The sequence below is a fragment of the Lepeophtheirus salmonis genome, chromosome 6 (genome assembly GCF_016086655.4).
Source record: "Lepeophtheirus salmonis chromosome 6, UVic_Lsal_1.4, whole genome shotgun sequence".
NCBI lineage: Eukaryota > Metazoa > Arthropoda > Copepoda > Siphonostomatoida > Caligidae > Lepeophtheirus > Lepeophtheirus salmonis.
The window spans coordinates 21153391-21163845 of record NC_052136.2 but is presented as its reverse complement, the minus strand read 5'-3'; positions in this window follow the sequence as shown (position 1 = coordinate 21163845).

Genomic DNA, 10455 nt, shown 5'->3' with positions numbered 1-10455 from the left:
TAACTAATTAATACTCTGAAAGTAAGGCTTATAAATATATAACACATTTTAAGCTTGACTTAAATAAATATATTTCAATATTTTAAAACGGTTGGAATAATAATGAAACAAGCAAAAATGTAGGTACACGATGATCACTCATTCAAACAGCCTTGATCAAAAAATGACTTGAAATGGGTCTTTTGCAGAGCGTGAGGAGAATAATACTGCATTTTTTCTCAACAAAAATCCTACGCATGACGCTCACACGATTCAAAAGACGAAAATAATACGTTAAAACTATCAAAATTCAAGCGAATTCTTCACCCCCCTCTTGATATATTTATTGCCTCCTTAGTCTTTTTTTGAATTCGATCCGATCTGACTGTCAATAAAATAAAAAACTTTTAACCGGCAAATGAATATTTTTCGTGAATTTCGGGATCTTTGGAGAGAACCCCTGACTTAGAAGGTTTTTTATTTTGTAGTTATTATAATTATTTTTTGTTTTTAGTATATATAAAAAACAAAAACAAGCGAATGACCCGCCGACTAAATATGGCTATGACTCTATATAAGAAAAATATTATCATGATTATTATTTTTACGCATGAATAGTACATTTGCACTTAATCCATACATTCATAAAGAGTAGTAGGGGAGACCAGTGACAGTTGTAAATCATTTTGAATTGCACTCTTTTGTTCGGAGTTGGTTGGATTTTGACTTACCAAAGTTTAACCCAACTTACTCCTTAAATCTATGAAAAACTTATACAAAATGTTCAAGCGTCCCTGCAGCCAATGAAGGTTACAACAGTTAAAAAAAGAAGGAATTTGCCTAAGAAAGTAATAAAATTTTACTTATAATATTTAAAAATAAATTGTTCTACTTATTAAATGTTTAATACTTTTGATGTATTATAGCAGATACAATTTATTTTAGTGACAAATTAGACCTTACAATTGAAAAAAAACTTTGACCTCATCCAGATCCTGTATGCATGCATTATAGCGGATTTTTTCCCTGCTCATACCAGAAGTTAAGTGGCTAATAAAATATATTTCAGATTACAGGAACCACGATCGCCAAATTATTCAGCACGGGTTGCAAAGCCAAAGTCATTACCAAACGCACTGTTTACCCAAAATACACATTCTGGAGGGTCGTTAAGAATCTGATGATTTCCGGCAATGTCACCAGGAAAGTCCAGTAGAGATATTAGGTGAAGGAGACGACTCATATATTCAATGCAGGGCTGAATAAATCAATCAAGGCCAATCCAGGGACCTCCATGTCTTATTCGCGAAAAAGAGCTTTGGATATCGCATCTCCATCGAAAGGGCTATAAAAAATGGGTTTATTTATCTTGTCATCGACTGCAAAGTAGATCAGGTGGGAGAGATACAGGAAAATATTGAAAAGGTAGAAGTCGATGGCAACACCAAGTACAAAATACTTCCTATGGATTTTTTTAAATTGTTGATCAGATCAGTGAAATTTACTTTCACAACAGTTTTCAGGGTCTTCTTTTAGCAAAAAAAAAAAAAAAAAAACATGCTTGATGTGAAGTATAACTTATAAAATAAACAATGCTATGAAAATCGTAGCTCTCGTTGCAACTGACCCTTTGTATATTGAGTATTACAATATCTCCAATTTCTCCTTAATTAACTAATTTATCGCAAAAGAATCAATGAATTATTTAAATAAAATGAAATAAGCAAAAAACAATGAAAAACTGAAAGCATTATTATCATATATTTTTTAGACAGAAACAAAAGCAGACCAGCGTAACTATTGGTTAATGTAGATAAACTCTATATGAACTTGACATACGAGCTTAATAAGTTCCTGAACGGAAATTTTATTTCAAAGCAATTCATCCTATGATAAATAACTGAAATAATTGCGTTTGAAGTGGCTTTTGCATCGCTTCACCAACTCTCTACCAGCTTGTATCAAAAAAAAAAAAAAAATCGTTCGTCAATGAAATTTTTTGCATGTATCTAAAAAAAACTCTGTGGTTTGGAAACTCGTATCTTAAGGTAATACTGCAATAATAATATTATTTTACTTTTAGTAAACGACCCCATTATATACTACAACTGTATTTAAATTTTTTGTGGTCATAGCTTTTTTTATGTTTGAGAATAGAGGGGCTATTGCAACGTTCCTGAGTTGCAAATGTACCCAGTCTCCCTTACGAGTAATAACATGAATATGTGGCTTATGGCGGTAGTCAGGAGATATCACGTTTGTTTTTAAAGAATACTTTTCCACTTATTATTGTTATGCACTTACTTTTGAATGACAAAGTGATGAAGATAATGAAGAAGGCTCTTTTATTCCCTGACCCTTGTATTCCAAAGGAATTGTCTGCATCATGTTTTTCGTGACCATAGAATACAATTAAACACCAATAAATGTCTTTATAATATTTAAGACGATATTTTATGTGCTTCATTTTTATATTTTCCCTTCTTTACTCCTTTATTTTTGGAGTTTTCTTACATACTTAATACCTATTTAAATAATATGAAGGGTAAACGAATTTAATCTCTTCTTTCTTTAGACTTCTTGGATAAATGAACGTACTTAAATGTTATGTAAATTAGAGTGGCCCTTAAATTATTGTATTCCAAAATATTGAGGGAACCTTTTCCTGAAATGTTCTTTTTGATTAAAAAAATATAGAAAATTAACTTTTGAGGCATTAGGATCTAAATTTCAAGCAGTTATACCCTTTCATCACGGAGAAGCTCTTGGGCTTTTTAAAATAAATAATCCAACTTTGGCAGAATATTTGGATAATTTCAAACATTCTTAAGGAAAAAAACTATTTTTATGAGTTTTGAGTAGGACTGAAATTTACAAAATAAATTTTCTTCATGACTTTAATAAACTTGCAGAGCCCAAGAAGATGCATGTCTCTGTAGTCCCGGTTATAAATAGCTGTTTTAGAGATTGCTATATTAATAGTGTAATTTTTTAGTAATTTAACAATGTAAGTATTCTGTTTCACATTCTAAAGTTATAATGCATAGGGTTATATTACTTGTAGATACATAATAACCATGTAAATTTAATAGATTAAAATAAAATGGTGGTATCAATTAATAGATGTTAATTAAAACAACCCATATTGTAATTAAATGATGGACTTAAAGACTTGTACAATTTGCTTATTAAAAAAAAAAAGTTATTCATAATGAGAAAGTCTATATTTAATTAAATTGTATTCGAAAGGGTATGTACATATTAAATAAACATTCAAGAATACTTGTCCCATCAAGAATCAAAACGTTTATTCGGAAATCAATGAACAAATAAATATACCAATAAGATTATTTATTACTCAAAATAGTTATTTATTATAAACTGATCGACTTTGACTTATATTGATTATTTTGTAAATAAAAAAGCTATTAATTTATAATAATCATGAATTTAAGAAACTTGAAGGTGATTGTAGAGCCTTTATTCATTGAGATTTATATTTATTCATTGTTTATCAAACATTTTTGGATCATATTCCCACCTCCAAACATTCGTGGAGGGGGGTAATTTTAGAACCGCTCTAATGTATATACCCACATACACCATTTTCTCCTCTTCATATATATATATAAAATGCCTCTTCACTCTTAGTTATCAGAAATTGAATCGAAATAATTTCCTTTCTGCCAAAGGAGAAAAAGAGGAGAGCAAACCTTAAAAGTACGTAGATGATTATATATGATTGTAAGTTCTCTACCATTGTGTGTTGGTAAAGGTGGGGGGGGGGAATCATTTTTTATAAGTTTTTTTTGTTGTTAAATATGAGATAGAAAGAAAGAGAAACCCACCCTCAAGGTTTGATAAAAATGTAGCACATATCTATTATATACAATTAGTGTTGAGACTCAGTCCGAGATTAAAGTAGTTGGACAGTTCGGTCTTAAATGATTGTTTTTAAGTCTCAGAATTTCAATTTCAAGTAGAGTTATCAGACTGTTAGGGCTATTGAATCTCATTTCTTTACTTACATGGCTGACTCCTTAATATTTGTACCTGATCCAGTTCGAGTCCAAAGATTTATTCTGATATTTCAAGCCTACGAGGCGTCCAGGATTTTATATATTTTTTTTAGTGTACATTACGCTGTCATCAGTAGTTCGTCTATAAAATCAGCTGAATTTTAGATTAGACCAATTCTTGTTGATCAAATTTTCCTATGTGATCGATAATCCAGACTGAACTTCTTTAAATGAGGGAATTAGTTATGTACAAAAAAAATTATAAAGGTCTTTGATATATAGACTGAATCCAACATTACTGTATACCTACAAGTGTTAACTTTCGTTTAGGAAGTCTTACATCCTTGTATTTTCAACTAATTTGGTCTGCAATGTAAATTGGAGAAACAAAATTTGCTCAAATTTTTGTCATGGATTTTAATTTCGGTGCAGATTGGCCGAGAAAATTTAATTTAGGAAGAACTGAAAAAAGAAAGTTCGATTTTGGATCGTGTCTCAACTCTAATACCTACAACTCCCTCCTAAAAAGATATCAAAGCCATCATTTTCAAACTCATAAAAAAATGAGCCTGCTTTTTTTTTTTGTGTGTGTGATACCCTTTTGTTTTAAATCCTAAAAAATATTATAGCATGCCAAATACATCCTAAATATTATGTAACATGAGAAAAACCAAATTATTTTTTGGCAAGGAAGTTCCTCTTATATGTTTTTCAAAAGAAAGAAAAAATAAGTTCAATTTCCTCTATTAAAATCTATTGGTCGTCTTATATTTCGCTCTGAATGACTTTATAATGAGGATATGTTCTTGGAACTCTGCCAAGGAAATATGCTTGTATATGTGAGTAAGTTGAACAATTCCTAACAAACGTCAAACGACTCAACGAAATATGGGGCATTTGATATATATCTCAACAATAACTTTAAATTATCTAAATATTTGTGATTTATCGAGTTCACTAGAATGTTGTTTCTCAAAGTGTAATCTCGATTACATTTGTACTCTTGGACAAACTATTGTGAACTTTTTTGACAATAATATTCTTATTAATCCCTTCGAGGCGCTACAAATAACACTTAAAGTATACAAAAATTCAAATTTTATATGCTAAGGCAGATCCAGGTTAATTAAGTCTTCAAAATTTAATGAGGGCTTAAAACTATACTAAGCATTTGGGAGTATTTTAACACATCCCAGAAATTTAAATATAAGATAATAATTAACCAAACTATGTCTACGAATTATTTGGCCGTATATTCCATAAACATTATTATTGTTCAAAATTGTTTTTGTTCTAACTTACCACAAACATGATAATAAGAACAATTCATCCTTAAAATCTGTCTACACTGAATTTTAGATGATACAGATGTAGACAGAAGTTCTTTGAAGGATTGAATTAGTTCGATACAATAAAAAGGTTTTGAATCGGTCTAGGTTTTTTAGACTTTATCTCAAAACTACAGTACATAATTTGGGAATAAAGAAACATTTCTGAATTATAAAATTATGAGGGTTGTATTGGTTTACCATATAGCAAAGAAAACCTAAAACTTCTGTCCTTAACAATTAGTACCGATGTTGTGTGTAAACACCTAGTATTCAAACTACTTTAATTTATTTTCCCTTTTTTTTTTAAACTACGATGTTCACTACGCAACCAAACGTCAGCTTAATAAAAAATAAACAAGTTTCGCTTTTAATCCAAGTGTTTGCGTGTAAAAATATTGTAACAAAAACAAAACAGACAACGCATGTGTGATCTCCTCCACGCCGGAGTCGGTACCATAAAGTAAAGAAAACCTAAAACTTCTGTTGCATCAATTTGGGTGACTTTAGGACTGCCTCCATGTGCCCCCTCCAGCCCTAGCCTCATCTAAACTGAACTTTACAGTTTAGCTTTTCTTGGAGAAGAATGTCTAACGCAACAATCATGCAAATTTTGATTCGCTACGAGCTACTATTATTACTGTTTGGTACGTAATGGACACGGCCCTCATCTTCAAGAACTGTCAATTTGTTTGCTGGCGTGTCGAGACTATTATTGGAGGACATATTGAATAAATCATTTATAAGTTAACAACTAAATGTAATAAATAAAGATATCCCATATTCATTTTGAGTTGTATTTTCTTGATTCCATAAAAATTACGTTTTTGGTAATTACATCATGCTACTGTCAGTTTTGGGTCTCTTCTCCGTATATTATGACGTTATTATTCTTTGGATTTTTTTTTTTGATGCCCAATTTGGACGGGTCCTTAAGTTTGAAGACCGGACAGGACTTTAAACTACTAGGACCACTATATGCTTAAACAATTATGTACGTTATTAGACGAAATAGTCATAAATACTTTCTTTTTATATTAACCTTATAGTGTATATAATATGAAAACATATAATCAAGTACTTCTAGGGTTGATTATCGGGTATAAAGCAGTAGTGTAAGGAGAAGCCTTGATAATAGGTAATTCTCCCCTAATGGATCAAAAAGAAGTTTTACCAACTACCTGTAGCGCTACTCATCTCATAGCAATTTACCTACTATATTCATACGTAATGATAGGGTAAATTTACATAACCTTTAAAAGAAAATGAGGCAACTCTACTTAGTAGATATGCTATAGGGTGGTAATGCCAGATAAGGGCACAAAAAGTATGCTTTAAATATTAATTTATATTCATTTTTATTTAGTAGTGAGGTTCACTATACCGATACTAAAGTGATACTGGGATATTGACGCATTTAAAACACAGATCCATTAAAAGCGCGTCTGTGAGATTATATTTTAGGGAGGGGTTGGTTTTTGGATTTTTTGGAAAAAAAGCCATAAATTTAAATTTTTGAATTTTGTTTTAAAAATCCATATCTAGTTGGAAATACTAAATTTCAAAAATCCCTCACTATATTTTTTTTTTTGAAGAAAACATTTGAAACATTAAATTAGTTGGAAAAAAAAAATCAAAAATGAAATTTGAAATATTGAACTTTTTTTAAATAAAATCAGAAATTCACACCTATTTACAAAAAAAAAAAAATTGGAAAACAATTTCAAATATTAATTATTTTGCTATGCAGTATAATTTGCCGAATGACGAAAAAAAATGCTAAAATTAATTTTAAAAGCCAAAATTTCTTAACTCGGGGAGGGGCTACAGCCGTCCCATTCGATGCCCCTGTGTTATTTTTATGCTTCTGCTGGAAAAAGTATGTTAACGGGCCACATTCCCTTTGTGAAGTATGCATGAATAATCAAAGAATGAACCCTATGCAGTTTAAATCTACGTGAGCTTTTTGACTATTTTTTTAAAAGAATCATTATAACTTTTGAATGAAATTCTTTATTTGGAAAAAAAAAAAGAATTAAAATAAACAATAATTATTGTTAATTTCAAATTTAACAAAAATGCAGTCTTTTTAACAAATTATGTACCACACCCACGTAGTTTCATTTTTCATCCATTTTCAAGGGAGTTCACGGGTTTTTTGTTTATGTGGGAGATAATTCAGACATTTAGTCTATGATGTTATTCATAAGTCAATTTTTAAAAGAGCTAGAGCAATTTTTTCAATAAATTTAAGAAATGATGAAAAACTACTGTCGTGTATTTCGATGCTAATATGGAATCAACAAATAAAAGAACTTTAACTTGTACTCTCTAGATCAAATATATATATAAATATAAAGGCTGAGGACTCAAAAATTAGAAAATTATAAGAGTCATTTTCACTTCTACAATTTTTTTTTCTTTTTTTTTACCATTTTCATAGTAAATTCTTGAAGAAAAAGTAGGTAATGCAACAATTATCTACGCTTTTTATTCAATATGTCCCCTCCATTCTGAATGATAGCTTCAATACGGGGACAACAGAAGTACAGCTGGTTTTGATGAAGTCTGAGAACAAGTAGGGATTGCTACCGTTAGACGCCACGACGCCAAGGACCATAACCTGAGCTAGATGTTTAGTTCTGAAGGTTACATTGACCTGTGCTCTGGATTCAGCTAAGGAGCAATCATTTCTCCCTTTCACAATAGCCTTAGCGTATTGATTTATTTGCAAAGGAGATCACACACCTTCAACCCTATGCTTGTTACTCAGACATTTGTGATCACATAAAAACAAGCATCAAATGGTAGCTTTTTGTCAGCTCTTTCGAATAACCAAGTATAAAATTGTCAGACTTTCAGAAATTCCAAAATCACATAGCATGGGCTTCTGATAAAATATGTGACGTCAGTAAAAAAGCTCTATATAAAGAAATAATAAATTTGCCAAAATGTTTGATTTGAGTAAAATTTTACAAAGTAGAACTTTTCTTCAATTCATTTCGAAGGAAGCTTATTATTTTTAAATATAAAGTATAACAATTCGCTAGACAATAGAAGTACGATGAACTGATAAGATAAGTTTTTATATTCGTGTATGTACACATGTATCTAGATGGTTTTTGTCTGTATGTCGATCTATGGTTCTATGGTTGCACGTATAAATATGTATGTAGCAAGGTTAAGTCTATTTTCGTGGGTGTCTTTGTCTTATACAAACGATTGGGGTAGTGTAAAACCATTGACTGTACTTGCATATTATGTTCAGAATCATCCGAATTAAAATATGTTTTGTATTATTCGGTATACCGGTACAACTCAGGTACTGGGGAACGGATGCATTACAAATGGAAAGGTACTAAATTGTATTAGAAAACAGTACTTGTAGCTCCGTTATATTATAAATAGAAGTAGGTTTTTGTAAGAGCACAAGGAGAAGGCGTATGCTATTTCTGAACTTGTTAATATCAACTTCTGTTTATTTAATTTTCTGGGGAGAAAATGAATTGCTGCTATAAAGAGGAGAACCTTCGACATTTAAATAGCAGAGTGCAGTGAAAATATCACAATAATTACTTATTTAATTATGCATTTTTAAAAACAATTTACCCGAAAGATTGGCGATAATGTTTAATGGAGAGGGGGAAGTGAACACCGCGACAACCTATTAATTAATGAAAAAAAAAAAGAAGATAAAGCACATGCAACAAGTTTAATTATTTTTCTAAACTCTGAACTTAGTTTTTCATTATACAGACCCCTGCTTTAATTACTAACTATTTATACGTCAATGATGCAACCCCACTAAAAATGTATTTTCCTTAATTAAAAAAGAAAAAAAAGTGTAGATGAAAATTGTCCAAAAAATCATTAGATGTCCTCCAGTATAGAGCAAAATCCTACTGTATTAGTATATTTATTATTCCTAACGTCCTTTTTGTTCCATGTTTTCAGTGAAAAAAGTATCAGCAGATTGAGAACAAATTTGTTATTGTAACTGGTACAAAAATATTGATACAATGAATGACGACACTCAAATGCATTAACCATCTATTAATTCCTACTATATCCTGACACAATTACTTCCGTAGAATGTTTAGCCACTCCAACGTCAAAATTCGATATAGTAATAGTAAAAAGTTATAGTATAAAACCCAGTGAAAAAATTGAACATTTTTTAACCATTTTGTTTAAAACCAATGAATTCATAATCTGAAATAGTATATTTAGAAGAGAATAAGAAACTGTAGAGGTCATATTTTTCTAAACTGATCCACATAAAGTTAATAGTCTGTCATCTTTTAATATCCAAAGGTTCAAACAGTCTTGTAGCCATTGCTATATCCAATTATGGGCACTCCAAATTTTAGTAAAGGCTTGTGGCGTGATAATGATTTTTTTATGCCAGTAGACTAGCATGAAATGACATTTGTACTTATTATCATTTAAAAAAAAAATAAAAAACTCAAAATTTTCAATCATTTATATTCTTAGAAATGAAAAATGTATTTAATCATTTTTTATCCTACTTGCGTCGACAACACTTTGAATAATTATTTGAAATATCAAATGCCCAATTTTAAAATTTTGCACAATGTCCTTCTCCCTTTTCTTTCATAAACTACTACATAAATAAGAATTCACGTGGAGGGTTTATTGAGATCATAAAAATCTCTTCAAAAAGATCAAATGAGTGTTTCTTATGAGAACTTGTTGTTATGATTATTTCGTGTGGACAATTTATTAAAAAACTTTTATTGCAAATGCACAAGCATATCTTTTTTGCTTCATTATGAGAAAATGCATGATGAGGGAATGAGTATAATTCAGTCATCAAATGGAAAGAAATTAAAAATATTATTGATTCACATTTTTGGAATATCTTGTTTTATTTACATATATGTGCCAAAAAAGCAAGTTAAAATTATTTTTCTTCTTTTTAAATTGAGTCGGAATGATATTTGTACTCTCACTTTCTATCAATAAAATAATTTTGATTAATCTTTTGAAGCAATTGAAGTAGCAAAACATTCATCGTCATTGTTATCAGTTGAAAGTTTATTGATTTGATTTAAACGGCCGTATCGGAGCCAAATAATATATCACCAACCAAACTATCATTTCAAACA